The sequence below is a fragment of the Elephantulus edwardii genome, unplaced genomic scaffold (genome assembly GCF_000299155.1).
Source record: "Elephantulus edwardii isolate Elephantulus edwardi_28Jun2011 unplaced genomic scaffold, EleEdw1.0 scaffold00071, whole genome shotgun sequence".
Lineage (NCBI taxonomy): Eukaryota > Metazoa > Chordata > Mammalia > Macroscelidea > Macroscelididae > Elephantulus > Elephantulus edwardii.
In genome coordinates this window covers 15,915,252-15,925,332 of record NW_006399821.1, presented here as the reverse complement: position 1 = coordinate 15,925,332, position 10,081 = coordinate 15,915,252, and positions in this window count along the sequence as shown.

The window sequence follows — 10,081 nt, the reverse complement described above, 5'->3', positions numbered from 1 at the left end:
TCACGGAGGTAAGAGGGGGATTAAGCTTTAGATGTGAGCCTTTTAAGCAGAGACAGAGATGAGACATGATATGACTTTGCATTTTAACCTGATTGTAAAAATTGGTTAACAATTGTCAAATTGGCATTTTGGAAGGCAAATGAAAAATTGTGCCAGAAAATAGAGATCAACTTTGTCAATGTCACTGATGAAGTAATATGGCTATATATTGATTTATATGGAGACATAACTGACAGAACAATTCCAACAATGGTAAGAGCAAAACCAGATCATATTAAACATAAAGAGGGAAATGTGAAAAAATAGAGAAAAATTATTCACATATTCAAAACTGTTTTGATACATATTTTAGAAGCCCCAGCAGTGTAGTGTTTAAGTGCTTTTGCTGACAGCCAAATGATTAGACATACAAACCTATCATCTAGTCTTCTGGATAAAAATATGGCAGTCTGTTTCCATTAAGATTTCAGCCTTGGAGACTATATGAGGCAGTTCTCTTCTGTATGTAGGGTTACAAGGAGTCAAAATCAAAGTGGTGGACATGAATCTGATTTTTGCTATATGTTTCTACAAATTCTTTCTCCAGTCTATTGCTTAGGCTGCTAGGTGAAAAATTAGACAATCCAAATTCTGCATCAGCTCCTCAGGAGAAAGAAGGACAATCTTCTGTAAAAAGTTATGATCTTGGAAACCCAATGAGGGTCGCTGTGAGTTGAAACTAACTAGCTAGTAGTAGGTTTGATTTTTAGTTCTCTACAGATATTTAGTTATTCAGTTATTCAGGAGTCCTGGTGGCATTATGCATTAAGTGTTACACATTGTTCTGCCAGCTGAAAGGTTGTCAATATGAATCCACCAGTCACTCACTCATCAGGAGAAAGGTAAAATAATCTCCTCCCTTAAAGAGTTATAGCCTCTGAAACAAGCTGGAATGTCGTCATAAATTGAACTTGACTCAGTGGCAGTGAGTTCAGTTTGGTTTGAGTGATCTCTTAGTTGACCAAATAAAAGACTTGTAAAAAACCCAACCCTCTTTATTTGTTATTTGCCAAAAAATTTACAAAGCAAAGTTGACTTCCCTTTCAATCAGTCATGAACATCTTTTTTATTAATTTAGTTTGTTTATTTTTCATTTCAATGGACATCTACAGAGATTTTGGAATTCCATTCATTCATTGTTGCACCCTTCTCCCTGCACAACCCCCCCCCTCACTGGCACATTTTGTTTTAAGACATCAACTACAATACCCATAATGTGTCTTCATTCTTCCCACCTCCTGCCTCTGATTATCTTTCCACTCACCCTTCCTGTTTATTCCTTCAATCTACTTTATATTAATCCTCTGTATTATCTTTCTTGCCTTATGAACTTTATCCCTGTGTGACTGCAAGGATTTTGATCTAATATAGTGAGTACTTCTCTGTCGCTATTATTCTGTGTGTTTTCCATTTTCCTGAAAGTTGGGGAAGCCCACAGGGGTGAATTTTGCTCCTAGCTGGGAGGATTACAATAGGCCATTGTCTCAGAGATTCCACTAGTCTCTTAGACCAGAAACTCTGTCAAATTTTATTATTTTGCCTTTTGTTTCACGTTTTTCTCTTACTTTGTCCAGGAATCTGGACTGTCATTCCTTTCAGAATGACCATACTATTTTATACACCTTAGTCATTTTATCATCTTTGTTCCCAGTTATCATCCTTTCTTAGTCTTTGACTTCTACACAATTAAACAACCTTGGTCATTTCTCCCTATCATTTCCCTTCTCTGTCCCATCCATCAGTGTCTGTGTGTGTGTTTAGATACTCTGTAACCGTATGTCTTCCAAATTGGAAGCTTTTATTTCTTAACTTCATTGTCATCACTACTAGAGTCCACCTGTTCCTCTTTTGAAACACTTTGCAAAGCACCAAAAAGTGGAAGAATAGTTGGGGGGAAAGTAGAATAAAATAAAGAGCCCCCCCCCTATAGTTGGTATAAAAACAGAATGATTAGATACTGATACAGCAGAGAAGAATAATACAGTAGAGACTGGTCTGCCCATGAAATGCCCCTCAAAAGAATTAATCCACACGTTTGTAAATACAAATAAGCACTTTATTCCAGAGTATCCACAAGTGAAGACTTTCTCCCTCAGTGGGAAAGTGGTGAGGGAAAAAGCCCCGAGTCGCCTCCCATCATTGCTTTTATGGTTTTTCTGGGTGCTTCTGTCAGGACGGGGAGATTGAGATCGTGGTTGGTGGGTCGGGGGATCATTCATGTGGGTTGGCTTTGACGGGCTGGCTACTTTGCCTACCTTTACTCTTTTTTTGTGTCATGTAGACACTAGTTTATTCTTTACTTTGCAAGGACAGACAAGACTTTACCGGGGGCATTGGTGTTTGCCTTAAGCTAAGAATTTTTATGGCCCGCTTCTGCTTCTGGCATTAATGGGGGTTTATAAAAAAAAATGGGGTTTATGCTGTCTCTTCAGAGACAACAAGGAAAAGAGAGAAGAGATAACGCTGTCATTAATTGACCATGGCTCATAGGAACCTTATGTACCACTGAATGACTGATTTGTGACCTCAAGTCATTCTCAAAATTACTGACATATTTGAGACACATTTGACATATCTCAGTCCTTTCTTGAGGCTATTGGGAAAATTATCTCACTGATGGTATCTTCTTCCTTCATTGTCTCTCTACTTAGTCAAACATTATCTCCCCTTCCAGCAACTGATCCCTTCTAAGAATGTATCCAAAGCAAGTGAGTTAACTTAACAATGCTTTGTTGTGATCCAGAGTGTTCCCATTAGACAATTTTCAAAAGTAGATCATCACATATTCCTTTCTACCCTGTTTTAGTCTTAAAGGTCCACTGAAACCTATTTACCATCCATCACACTACTGGTGTTTGTGACACCAGTGGCATAGTTTGCAGCATCACAACACGCAAGGCACCACAGTAAAACAAACTGATAGACGGGTGTTGCGAGATAACACTAATCTACATTTATTTAGTCTCACAGGCGTGAGTCTGTCTGAAATGTTTAAACTACATTATTCCATTTTATTCTACCTGTTGCCCTATAATGATATGCTTGGTCCTAGAAGCATAATCATAACTGTGTTACAGATGATGATTCTAAGGTTACACATCACTGTTAAGTAGATTCTAACACATTTTAGAGTCACAAATGTTTTTGTACTCCACAAATCCAGTACAAGAAAATCCAGTGGATTTTTTTTTACTTTTTTTTTTTAATGTAAAAACAAAGGTTATAGAGTAGGCAACATGTTACAGAGTAGAACTGCTCCATAGAGTTTTCTGGGTGGCAGTCTTTAATAAAGCATTGTTTTTTTCCAGGAGGCCTCCGGGTGCACCAACCTTTGGATTAGTACTTGGGTACAAGCCACTTATCTCACCCAGGATCCTTTTGAGCATGGTGCTGTTGCTAGGTGCCATTAAATCAAGTATAAATTACAGTGATCTTATAAACAAGAATCAAAACTTGCTTTTACCCAGCATCTTCCTCAAGATCTTCACTACATTCAAGTTCATTGCTGCATTCACTGGGTAGATCCATCTTATTGAGAGTCTTCCTCTCATTCACTAACCCTTCATCTTTTACCAATGTGAAACCATTGTCCAAGCAGTGGCACTTCCTGACAACACGCCCAAACTTTGTGAAAAAAAGTTTCATTATCCATGCCTCTTAAGAAGACACTGGTTCCACTTCCCTCAAAAAGAGGTTTGTTTATTCTTTTGGCAGTCCATAGGATACTCAAGACTCTTTGTCATCACCACAGTTCCAAGATACCATTTTTTTTCTTTGGTCTTCCTTATTTATTCTTGAGCTGTTAGATGAATACAAAGCAATTGAAAATATCATAGCTTGGGTCAAACACATCTTGGTCTTTACCATCCTTATTCTTTTTAGCACATTAAAGAGGTTATTGACTTCAGATTTTCCTGATCTAACATGTCCAAATAAAATGACATCTCTGAAAATGTTAAAGTCACCAGTAGAATAGAGCTTTCCCACACAAAGCCTTCACAATTATAGGCACATAATAGGATGCACTGAATGCCTTTGCCCCATCTTCTTTTATCTCTCCCATCAGAGGAGACTTCTTCCAGAATTGTATCTCTGTTCCATAAAATTAAAATAACTGAAGAAATTATCTTACTTTTTGCTAATATAAATTCTCTTTTTCAATATATGCTCTCATGTTCATTGGCCATGCAATTCCATTTTTAGAGGGTAATTTCTAACATGAGTACAGCAGATGATTATTTGTCTAGAATTACTGAGCATCAGCGAATCTGATTGGTTGAAGAATATGAATAAATGTTTCATACAAATAAGGACTAATCCAAAGCCAAAGAAAATTAATTAGAAACGATCCTTGGCACAGATCATCTGTCCTTTTTAAAAGCATGCCAGTGCCTCAAAGCTATAGTTATGAAAATGAACTGTTACTACATATTTCTAAGAAAAAGAAATCTGTCTAGCTGAACTTCCTGTATTTCTGAATTCTGCATCAATGGCAATTTACACGTCATTTCAGAAGAAGGTTTGTTGAGAAATAAAGACAGTAAAGCAAAACACCTTGAAATATAGTTTAAAATATCTCTGAAGGGACACCAACCAACCTGAGAGCTGTTTTTTCCAGGAATTTCTCCGCTGCCAAGAACCCAGTGTTGGTCTTCCTGAATGGGAACAAGATTAGGCATTCAGTCACATTGTACCCCATGAAAATTATATAATTATAATGCCATACACAGTATTCTATTTCAACCTAGTGCACTGAATTCTGTCCTTTAATACCCTATATCTATGGTCAACATTTTGACAGCATTGTTATGATTAATAAGCACCATCTATTTTAACAAATCAGATACATTTAAAAAGAACTTTCATGCTGTTGACATTTCTCATTCTTGACTTAGCCCAAATACCACTATACTTGAAAAGTTTGAGCAAAATTAATTGAACTGCTTTTGAGTTATATCAATGTAAGTGGAGGGGGGAATCCTTAAATTTTCCCTTTATAAAAATAATAAGAAAAACACCCCAGAATCATTCATTTCTTTTTAACTCTGAAATTATAATACACTGGCATACTTTACCACAATTCTGTTTTACCTTCTCTAATTTTTACTTACCTTTATAAGTTCTCTTTCAAAAAGAATTTGAACTATATGCTAAAGTGTTCAAGAAAACTAATTTTAATGATATTCAATAATATTTCCTCTAGATCCCAAGTTGATGTCAATTCTCCTCAATGAGAAAGAAAAAAAATCAATTCAATTATCAAAGCACAGTTAATTGCTTTCAAGATTAGGGTGATTTAAAGTACAGCAGAGTCTTTTTTCTGTACTCAGCAGTTTTGGCAAAGTCTAGTCTCCCAAGAACATTAGAAGGAAAAATTTTAAATTTCATCAGTTCACTCATTACCTTCTCAGCTCTCCTCATGTTGACCATTAATGAAAAGAGATACTGGCTCAGAGAGTGTTTGTTTTCAGCACTTATTTTCTGTTTCATATCTCCAAAGACAACTCTTGGTGCCTGGCACTCCATTTGAATGTTGTTGTTGTTGTTTTAAGTACCTTTGAGTCAAGTAAGAACCTACTCATAGCTGACGCTCTGGTAGGTGTGAGGATTCAAGGGGGAAACCGGTAAGAGCAGAGGAGTGAGGGTGTTGTTGTGTTGTTGATAGGTGCCATCAAGACAAGTAAAACTCATAGAAAGCCTATGAACAAAAGATGTGAACACTGTTCTATCCTGTGCAGTCTTCACACTTCCTGACAGACTAGAGTCCCTTGTGGCAGTTACCTTGTCAATCCACCTGGATGAGGGTCTTCCTCTCCTTTGCTGACCCTCCACCCTTCCAAGCATCATGTCCCTTTCCAATAAATAGCCCCTTTTAGCAACGTGCCCAAAGTCGGGGTAAAGTCTCATCATTCTTGCTTCCACAAAGCACTCCAGCTGAACTCTCTCCAAGATATATTTGTTTGTTCTTTTGTCGCTCATGGAGTGTTCTGTGATCTCCTCCAACACCATAGCTCAAAAGCATCAATTCTTCTGTTATCCTTATTCATTGTCCAGCTCTCAAACGCATAGAAACTGAGGGGAAAGACCATGGCCTGAGTCAGATGTGCCTAGTCCTCAACTGAAATCATTACTACTCAATAATTTAGAGAGGCCCCTAACTGCAGACTTTCCCAGTGCAATGCCTCCTTATTGGACTAATTTATTCTGACAGCTGTTACTAAGAATATTAATTGTGGATCCAAGTAAGATGAAGTTGTTGACAGTTTCAATCTCTTCTCCATCCACCATGATGGTGCCTATTGGCCCAATGCTAAGAATCTTTCTTTTCTTGACATTGAGATGCAATCCATACTTAAAGCTGCATACCTTGATCTTCTTCAACAAGAGCTTCAAGTCCTCACTTTCATCAAGCAAGGTTGTGTCATCTGCATAACACAGGTTACTGATGAGTCTTCCTCCAATCCTGATGCCACACTCCTCTTCATAGACTCCAACTTCTCAATTAGTTTGCATACAGAATACAATGTTTGCAGAGAGAATATAATCCTGACATACTCTCTTCTTAATTTTAAAATATGCAGTGTTCTGCTCTGTTTGAACAACACCTCCTGGTCCAGGTATAGGTTTCACATGAGCACAATTAAGTGCTCTGGGACCCCCCTTCTTCTCAATGACAGCCACAACTTGTTATTAACATACTTGTTATAAATATATGCTCCTACTTCTAGAGCCAAAGAGGAAGAAATTGAGAATTTTTACCAAATCCTACTGTTCAAAATTGACTTAACATGCAATCAAGATGTATAAATGATAACTGGTGACAGGAATGTAAAAGTTGTAAACAGTGAAGGAGGAATGTTGTTGTTGTTGTTGTTATGTGCTGTTGAGTTGCTTGCGACTCATAGTGACCCTATGTACAACAGCCCTAAACTCTGCTCTGTCTTGTGCCAATTGTACTGTCTCTGAAACTCCCATCCTGATTATCCCAGTCACTGAATCAAGCCAGCTCATAGAGGGCCTTCCCCTCCTGTGCTGTCCTTCCACCCTCCCAAGCATGATGTCCTTCTCCAAGGACCAGTCTCTCCTTACAACATGTCTAAAGTATGTTAGATGGAGCCTCAGTATCCTTACTTCCAAGGAGTCACCCAGTTTAACCCTCTCCAGGATGAATCTGTTTGTTTCCCTAGCTGTCCATGGTACTTTCAATACTCTTGGCCAGCACCACAAGGTCAAAGGCATCACTTCTGTTCTATCTTCCTTGGTCATTGTCCAAATCTCTGATGCTTAACAAGTGATAGCAAAGACTATGGCCTGTATCAGAGACACCTTAGTCTCCAGAGTGACACCATTGCTCTTCAGTACTCTGAAGACGGTCCCTAACAGTGGATTTTCCCATGGCAATGCACCTTTTAATTTCCTGGCTACTGGTGCCAAGAGTGTTGATTATGGAGCCAAGCAAACTAAAGCTGTGAACAATCTCAATCTCTTCACCATCCATCCTGATGCTGCCAATTGGTCCAGTGGTGAGAATCTTTGTCTTCTTGACATTGAGCCATAATCCATATTGGAGGCTGCAGTCCTTGACCCTCTGCAGCAAGTGCTTCAGGTCCTCCTCAGTTTCAGCAAGCAGGGTTGTATCATCTGCATAACGTAGACTGTTGATAGATCTTCCACCAATCTTGACTCCACATTTCTCTTCATAGATCCCAGCCTCCTGGATAATCTGTTCTGCATACAGGTTGAAAAGGTATAGAGAGAGGACACATCCCTGGCATATGCCCTTCCAATTTTGAACCATGTAGTGAAGAAGAAATAGTAGTTGGAAAATGTGGACTTGGCCATAGAAATGAGGCTGGGAATAGAATGATTGAATTTTGTATCTAAAATGATTTATTCATTGCAAATAACATTTTTAAAAGACACAAAAACAACTTTACACATGGATCTCACCTGATGGGCTGCATAGCAATTAGATTGACTTCATTTGTCAGAAAATTGTTGGACAAGCTCGATATTGGCAGTCAAAACTCGGCCAGGGGCAGATTGTGGGATGAGGGTGAGGAGGAGGGAAATCACTGAGTCACACTGAGTCACACAATTTGGTGGGTAAAGGAAGGCAGTAAATGAAATGTGAAAGATCCATCAGAACCCTGAAAAGATGTAGTAATGCTGTGCATAGTTCAATGGTGACTGATTTTATAAAACACAATGAATGAGAATGAAATTGTGGAACGCATTGTATAAAAATTTTATATGCAAAACAATATAAAATAAACATTTAAAAAATACCAAAGGTCTCTGATTTCGGGGGATGGGGTGGGAAATCCATGAGGTCAGTAATTCTTGGACATTTACATGTATCTTAGCATCAGTCATTTCAGTACAGAGACCGTGGATCCAAAGGACATGTTCTTCTTTCTTGGTGAGAGTAGGTTCCTCTGGTCTCTGCTTACTTATTTCTTTCATATTTCACAAGTTGGCATGAGAGTCAATCTAATCTTATATGTAGTCTGCTATTGTTGTTGTTGTGTACTGTCAGTGTGGAACTGACCCATAGCTGACCCTCCTTATTGATTTTCAAAGACAATTAATTGTACTGGAGGAGAATGCCCATCATTCTACCATGAAGCAACTAGTGAATTCAAACCTTGTGTCTTCATTATTACAGAGCAGTTTCTTACCACTATGCCACCAGAGCTACTGCAAACAAGTCAGATAATTATATTAGATTGGAAAATGGAGATTAATTATCTGATACTGAGAATATAAACCTAGCCAAGTTGATATGTAATCTTGGGTGATATAATTTAATCCATAGAAATTATCAAGATGCGCTGTAAATTTGACGTTGGAAGGCTATGTATCTGGAGGAAATACTTTTCAGTGGGATCTGCAGTTCATTTATTATCTTAATATTTATTAAATATTGTGTGTGAAGCTTGGAATCCAGAGCTCTTCAGGTAGTAGTATCACATTTAACTACTCAAGGCATGAGAAATGCAAAATAAATTTTATATCTGCAACTACTAAAATGAAAGTAAACTGTGAAGAGTAACCTTCCCAGAAGAACTTGAGAATGAAGCAAAAATTCCTTGCATTTAGACTGAACAATCAGAACATTTATTTGTTCTATGTACTAGAAGGAACTATGTTTTGAAGCATTGTCTAGAAACAAGGTAAAATTGGTGTGTATTGACCTGTGGATTTACATTCCAAGTTTTGTCTAAAGAGAGCCTCATCTCCCTTGCCTCAGTAGATCATAAACAAAGAGGGTTCAGATACACATGGAAACGGGTGTTTTACAAAATTTTTTCATGGTACCATGAAGCACATAGTACTACCAACCTGCCTTCAATATGCCTTTCCAGCATCATCAAACACTACTTTTCTGCTCTTCAGTAGGGTTTAGTCAGAGTGCTGGGGAATATTAATAATTAAAGGTCTTCCAGCAAAACTACTGACAGATTAGATCATCAAAGCTCTTTAAATAACTATAAAGTGTCCAACTAAGGAACTCTGATAATGTAGAGTGTAATATATGGGCTAATAAAGAAAAGGTTGGTTGTTCAAACCCATCATTTGTTCTGTGAGAGAAAGAGGGACAGTCTCATCTCCACAGATTTGAAAATTCATTGGATGAGTTAGAACCAACAGTAATGGGTTCTTCCAGGTCTATTATTCTCTTCCTGATGGCCAAACATGGCAAGCTAATGATCAAAGTTTGTTTTGTCATTTTGAACTGGATACTTAGTTGTTGTAACTCTAATTTAAACAGCCCATGTAGTTCAGAGTAAAATTTTGCTTAATAAAGTTATAAATGACTGTGATCTTTCGGATGAAGATCACTGAGAATTTTTTCTGAGCTATTTCATCACCAATTTGAGCAAACAATCCTTCAGTTTTTAGATTCTCCAGGATGAATCTGTTTTCTTAGCTGCCCAGGGTACATTCAATACTCTTCTCCAGCACCACAGCTCAAAGGCATCAATTCTCCTTCTATCCTCCTTAGTCATTGTCAAACTCTCTGATGCATAACAAGTGA